Raw genomic sequence first — 7,805 nt, forward strand, 5'->3', positions numbered from 1 at the left:
GCATAATAGTTTTTGTGATTTTCATTCATTCAGTGATTGCTTTCAATGATTTTCATTGATTGTAAATTAAATAAAATCAATTTATCTTTAGACCCTCTTTTAGGATGAGATCTGCCAAAAAGTATTTAAATATCAGTGAAGCTCACGTTACTTCTAAATTGAATCAAAACATCAGTTACATTGTATAAAATTTTGGTCAGTTTTATTTGCTGAAATTCTTATGCTCCTCAAGAGATAAAGGGAATTAAGACAAGTTAATTAAAAATAATCTTTAAAAAAGGTTGTTATTTTGTCTGTAATAAGGTGTATGTCAACTTACTATTAAATGTATGAAAATTAGGATTGGATTACGTGAACGCTATCTGCTTAAGGGGATGAATGCTTTCGTGTAAACCTTTTTAAGAGAAAATTGCTCGCTTTTACGTTCCTGGTGGAAAACCCACGTGTAATCAATCCGTTCTTCGGGTTTGATTGGATTAATTTTGTTCGCTTACTGAATTACATCAAAGCACACAACAATTACCTGTATAAGGGGAGTTATGCCTTCGCGGAGGACTTTCTAGGTGAAGCTGGCTTGCATTACACAAAAACCGTGAATCCAACTATTTAGACGGGATTCAAACCCAAGCGAGCTACAAGTGTTCAGCCACCTTTATCACTCTACTGAAGAGCCTGTAAAAATATTGATAAAGGAAAAGTATTGAAATAACCGGTTTAATTTACTAACCTATATTTCTCAATCGACAGTACATAAATTACGCATATGAGGGGGATTATTTGTGAATAAATAAACTGTATTGCACTTTTCTCCGCTATTTCATATTACGATGGAATTTCTGCATTTCAAAGTTATTTCTCATGGATTAATTTTGCTCCGTTCATGATTTTTGATATTTTCAAAGAGAAAATTCCACACTTTAAATAAAAAAATACACGAGAAGATACTTTATGCAAAATTTGGCGTAAACGGTTTTCTCAATTTTGCTTTGAAAATATTCCAGGGTAATCGTTTTCATTACTGGAAGAAATATAAAAAACAGATTTACTACATTGTGTCAACACCCAGTATGTCCTTATTCTTTTGAAAACGTGAAAGATTCTAAAATAAATTAGAAAATATATTATGTGCAAATAGAATATTCGTTGAAAATGAAATAGACTTCAACCTTTGGATATAACGATGGTTTTAGACGAAATTTCTACCTATGAAAAGAAATTGACATATAATTAATTCTTTATGAACATTTAAAACTGTTCTCAAAATTCTTTTGATGATTGCATGTAAAGGTCACGGATTTTTTTCTCTGCTAACATAAACAAAAGCCAATTTTACAAAGAAAAATTCTCGTTAAAGATATATTTTCTTTGCCTGATAGTCCAATGTAATATTCATTAAAGTTAAATGATTAAACGCAACCAATGTATCTCGGATTTTGATTTTTATATTATAATAACAAAATTATCGAAAAAAGCAGATTTAAATCTCTGTTATTGTTATGTAAAGCTTTATTATTGCTGTAAGTTCATCTCAAAATCTAATTGTATTGAATCTCATTCTAATCATCTAATGGTAGTAAATATTATTATTATTATTTCATTAAATTAGTCATTAGCATTATTTTATTAATGAAAATATGTTATTAAAAATTGCATTCCAGCCTGCAGACTTACAAATCTAGTCCGTATTTACTATATTTTGTTAAATTTTGTTCTTGCTTTCTAATTTCCAATACGAAAATACGCGAATATAAATGAAGAGTGAAAACAAAGTTAAAAAATTCACAAATTATTTACGAGATTGATTAGAAATAGTGAGTGAAATATAAACATTGCATCCATTTTGTTCTAAATAAATTGTGCACTGGATATGCATCCAGTACTGCATATTTATTTATGCACTATTTATTTAGAACTTCATTTAAATGAAAGCAAAATAATCATCGAAAAAATTGCAAATCTAGCAACCCCTCTACTATGGGACGTAAGCGTCCGACAAACATGTAAATTTGACTTCATCCATGGAGGGGGACTAACGACTTTTCTCATTAGGAAAATGTCAAAGAGGGGGCAAAACTGTTTCGGATCGCGCCGGTCTGAAGGCTATATTATGAGAATTTCGGCCCGGTTTTAGAAGGTTAAACATAAAACCTTCTTCAACTGTGCAAGTATAAATTACACAGAGAAGCCTGTGCTCAGGCAATAAGAAAATCTGGCTCTATTGTAAAATTGGGTGCTCCTTTGATTAGCGACAAATTTTGCTAAATTTTGGGGTTCTACTCTTATATGCGCCCTAGGATCACCAAATGTGGCGATATGTGTTCTGCACTGGTTTTTGGCACGATTCCATGCTGTGGGATGGTTTAGTAGACGATGTTTGTATGGCAACCCCTTTGACATTAAACTTTGGCAAGATTTCAGTCGCATATTTTAGATTGTGTGAAAAGTAAATTTAGTATTAAAAGGTACGATGTTGGAGTTGTTAAAGAGTCTTTTGTTCACAGGTGTGTTTATGCGGATAGAAGTGCATTTTTGGAATTTCTGTGGGAGTCAGGACTTTTAAAACGGAGTTTGGCGTGTCCGAAATGCGGAGCTGATATGAGAACTTGGATGAAGAATGGTATTTCTGATAGACTTGTGGCTGTCAGCAGAGTTTAAGATTTGGAATGTGGTTTTCATGTAGTAAGTTAACTTTGGAGGAAGTTTTTATCATTACTTTCGAAATTTTGAATCACAGAAAGACACGTGATATAGCAAAATCGTGCTACTTTTGTTGACAGACATAGTGTGACTGGCGAAATTTTATTCATGTATGTATTATGGTAAGTGGATTTTATGCTATAGTTTTTATTTTGTAGAATGTTATGGTCATTGTTTTTTTACTATGAATTTCTGTTATTTGAATTGTTTGTAATTTATTTTAGCTTATTTTGCTGATGTATGCACAATGCCTAGATTGTGCAATTTGTAGATGTTTTTTTAAATTTAAACAGAAAGCTGTGTACATGATATTCTTTGAAATTTATTGTTGTGTTAATTTATTAAAGTGAGGTTGTGCGTAGTTCGTAGATTCTTTCTTTCGCTGCCTAGGTTGTGCAATTCGCAGATGTTTTTTTAAGTTAAAACATATCGCTGTGTACATAGATTCTTGTAAAATATTTTTGGTTAGAAACTTTACGTTTTTGCTATCTAAATTTTTTGTTTTTGTTTTGGATTTTTAGTTTAAATTGTGTGTTCAAAACGCGGTTTTTGCATGTGCGAAAACCATGTTTTTGGAGACCTTTTAGGCTTAAAGTTCGAAATGTAGACAAAAAATTTAGACAGTAATATGGCACCAAGGAGTTGAGAAATTTGGCGACCTGAGGGCGCACATAACAGTAGTTCCAATTTTGGCGATAAATCCTCATTTCTGGTTACCATGATAGTTTTAACTTTATTTTAGCTTGCTGATTTTTTTCAAATGAAAATAGATTGATGTGTACATGGACAAAGGCAGTGCACAATGCCTAGTTTGTGCAATTTTCTGATGTTTTTTTAAGTGAAAAGATCGATATGTACACAGACACAGAGTTTGTGAATTCTTTGACTTCTTATTTTGGTTTTGTGTAGTGGCCATCTTGAAATTGTGCCTTCTTTCTGCCGATCTTGGCGTCAAAAACGAATCGTCAAAAAACAAGGGGCACCTAATTGTAAACTTTTGCCAAAAGTCCTACTAGTGCCATCCATCGATCTATATCACAGGCTTCTCTTTGATCATTTGTATTTCTGCAGTTGAAGAAGCAGGTTCTACATTTGAGCTTTTGAAACTAGTCTTGCTAATTGGATTATTATGCTGATTCTTGTTGCCTTAGTATCTAAAATATACATCTATATACCAGCATGTTTCAACTTTTAAAAAAAAGTTTTGAAATTTCTAGGGATTGGGATGATTTTTAAAGATGACAGCAAATTCAACACTTCTCTGGCAGATGTCTAATAAACAATATGAAGTGAACCTCAAAGATAAATCTAAGAATTTACAATAATAAAGCATGAAAGTAGCTGTATTTTAGTTTGCAGCTGCATGTGTGCTTCTGAAATATGAACTCTACATATAATCAACTTTTCTCTATGTTCAATTAAGTACACAATACCACAATAACAAACTGACTTTTGGGCATAGGAAATGCACACTGCATTTTTAATGCATATCCTTTTTTTAAAAGGCTATAATTAAAATATACAATATTCATCTAATTCTGAACTAAGCTGAAAATTAAAGCACACTACGAAAATAAAATATATTTGATATTCATCACTTAATGGCAATTTTTGGATTCCTTTGAACTATTTTTTACTCTACATAGTTATAATCAAGTCAAGTTATAAAGCAATCATTTTTAATTTTAAACTTGATTTTTAGCTGTATTATACATTGTACTATACTAAAAATGTATATTCATTATCAACAACCTGCATCTGGTACTAGTGGGATGAGCTTAAGTTATCTATCATGAAGATGGTCCTAATAAATTGATTAAGAATCCTGTGTATCTAAAAATGTATTCACTGTACTCAAACACTAATATTTCTAAATTGATCAGTGTAATTTTTAAAAGAATTCAAAATTTAAAAATCTCCTCAATGCAGTCCATGGGGTGAAAGCAACATAAAATTACAGTACTACTAAAAATAAGAGATTTTACAATTGATAGCAAAATGAGGATATCCTAGAATTTTATCTTTTCTCAATGCTCTTCACTAAAACTGAAATGACAGATACACACAAATATGGAATATATGTCAGAATTATATGTCAAAGATATACAAAATATGGCAGATATTATGCTAGGACCCATGAGATAACTTACTAGCAAAACTGAAAATTCACATATGTGGCATGCATTTTATATCCTTGGCATATACCTGAATTTCAGCTGTTGAAGACATGCATCTCTAATCTAGATTTCATACTATATTTTAATTCATAATTGCGTTTTTTCTTTTTAAAATAACTTTTACACATATATTAAAATTAAAGTAGTTAGCATAAATTGTTTGGGTTAAAGGCATCAATAAAAAGAGTCTTATGCTTTTGCAATCAATACTCACTGCAAGAAGAAATGAAGAATTTGAAACTGATTTTGATTTGACATCTAAATGGAATATAAGTTACAAGTAAAAATATTTATGTAAAACGTATGTTATTACTTACTGCGTGAACTTATATTTTCGCAACAAATTGAAAACAGTATTCCAGCTTATATGCATGTTATGAAGCTTTGTATCAACTTTAGTATATTTCAACATTGCTAGATGCATCGTAATAAGATGCATTAATGGTTTGTATTAATTGTACGTTTACAGATTCAACATAGCATCATACTATAATAATTAATTTTATCAGCCATAACCGCATCGGTATGTAATAATTTAATTCTCAAATTCAGCCTTTAAAAATTTCCATACGAAATAGTCTTACCTTGATATTACAAAAATTCTTTAAACAATAATACTTTGTTGATGAGCTTAGATTTATCATGAATATTATTTATATACTGATTTATAGTTAATCACACAGAAGGTTCGCATTATTTCAGTGTCGCGACGTTTGCAGTTGCGTCAAATTATTTAATGCACATTATCACAGAAATAGGGAATTAGTATAAATGCATTCTTTCACAACAGAAAATGCTATGCACTATTACAAATTGCATTTGCTAATGACATCATATCATGCATCTCATAACAGCCAGTGTAAGGTGAAGACACGTTATCATTTAAATAACACATTATATCCGTATGCACCTAAAATATTGCATTTTTCATCATGATTAGTATATTGCTAATATTTAGATACGCATCTAACTATGAATGATAGTTAGTTTTTTAGTAGATCAGCTGAGTTATACTCATATTGATCAATCAACAATCTCTTAACATTTCGGAACAGCTGTTTTCAGCTTTCTTATAGAGGTTTAAACCGCTACTTACAACTTAGACCAAAAGACGGCGCTTTCTGTTCCTTTTATATTATTATTATTTTTTTGCATTCCCACGGATACCTTGGATATTACGTAATAGATTCTTTCAACATTGAAGTCACATTATTCTCAAGCTTCTGTTTTGCTGTACTAGCTCTATCTTCTTCTTCTTGAAGCTTGGCTTCCCTTTGGCGCCTTATACTTCAACTCAAATATAATGATATTTACATGTTAAACCACAAGTACGCATTCCCTCCACGCCGGTCCGAAGACCAAACCCTTACACTAATAGTACTTATGAATTCTTTAGGATGTATTTGATGACAAATTTGCCTAGGAAATAATATCTCCAAGGTTTCTTATTACAATGATTTAAAAGATCAGCTAAGAGGTCAATATTGCCAATTTTCAACTTCTTTCTGGCACTATCGTACTTTCTGCAGTGAATAACTGCATGTTCTGTGCTGTCAATCATATAACATGAGTCACAAAATGCGAATTCGCTCTACGATACCTGTACAACAGTTGGTTCGTGTCCAACATTTGCAATCTTATTTTACTGATTACTACTTCCATTTTCCTATCAATGTTATGGATTGTGAGTGAAGTTAATCCTTCACTCACAATGAGCATTACAGTAGCTGAATCTGCGGCCAGTGTAAGAAGTCCGCCAGCTGTCGACTTGCTTTTCCTTAATAATATTTTCGACAGTGGCGTAGCAAGCATTACTGGCGCCCGGGGCAAAATAACTTTTTGGCGCCCCCCCCCCAACACAAAAAAAAACTTTCAGTAATATAATGTATCGAATATATTCGTAATAAGAAAATAATGCAAATAATAATAAAATGCTGAATCTGCCATAAAATACTCAAAAATATATAAAGATTAGTCACTACCTAACTGCACTAGCCTTGGATTAGGAAATGCATCTGTGTCGGCGGAAAAATCTGACCTACGATGATCTAGAATTAGTTAAAAAGGTGTTATTTATTTTACATACATACATATATATATATATATATATATATATTACACACATATATATATATAAGTGTTTTTAAAAAGCACAGTTTTTAAACAATTAGAAGTTTAATATACATTATAGGTAAACAGATATGTGGCAACTTGCCTACTACAACTCAACTCTGCCAGTCTGATAACCCATAGCAACCAAAAACAAAAATAATATTTGTTCCATTCAATTGTTATAATTGTTTAACGATCTGTCTCAAAAAATTGTGCTACCATAATTGGTGACACGTATTTATTACGAATGGCAACCTTCAATGTTGCACAAGTATGGAGTTTATATGTCTAAATTCTGAGCAGCAGTAAGTTATCCAGTGTGATGAGATACAAGTAAGACATTCACCTGTCATTTCAAGCTTTTTGCCGCATTCCGGTGAGTCAACATATTTCTGTCATAATTTCAGCGGATATATCTATCGTCTGCTGCATTTGAGCCTCCAATTTCTCTGATTTCAAGTACCAAGAAACTGTGTCACTATATACATATTGATTATTTTTCTATACATATTATTATTGTGCATATTCTATACATATTATTATTGTGCATATTTGATTGAGCTAAAGTGGTTGACAACGATGCTGCTTCGCAATTGGCGAGAGTGGCAGTTAAGCCACCGCCTTTTTCTCGCGGAGACCCATCGTTATGGTTCATTCAATTGGATGCGCAGTTGATTCACACTACTGCCGACGAAACTCAATTTTATACAGTAATCACTGCGTTAAAATCAGAGGTACTGCAATCAGCTCATGAAATAATTTTGAATCCATCGACGGCGGACAAATACAAATCTTTTAAGAAAAATTAGTTTCTGTTTA

The 7,805-nt window shown here is 31.8% G+C and overlaps 1 protein-coding gene across 5 annotated transcripts in view; it reads right to left on the bottom strand.

Moving 5' to 3' along the window:
- Window positions 1-6,544, bottom strand: part of LOC118181644 (uncharacterized) — an 86,560-nt gene extending 80,016 nt beyond the window's left edge. For 3 of the 5 annotated variants that reach the window (XM_035350816.2, XM_035350815.2, XM_035350809.2), the window contains exon 1: window positions 5,459-5,951. The gene's annotated coding sequence lies outside the window, so the exon portion shown is untranslated. The other 2 variants (XM_035350810.2, XM_085816002.1) reach the window with 2 other exon arrangements.
- Window positions 6,545-7,805: the final 1,261 nt, after the last annotated feature.

The sequence above is a fragment of the Stegodyphus dumicola genome, chromosome 4, assembly GCF_044657685.1.
Source record: "Stegodyphus dumicola isolate Sdum_Otavi_A_Nest chromosome 4, ASM4465768v1".
Lineage (NCBI taxonomy): Eukaryota > Metazoa > Arthropoda > Arachnida > Araneae > Eresidae > Stegodyphus > Stegodyphus dumicola.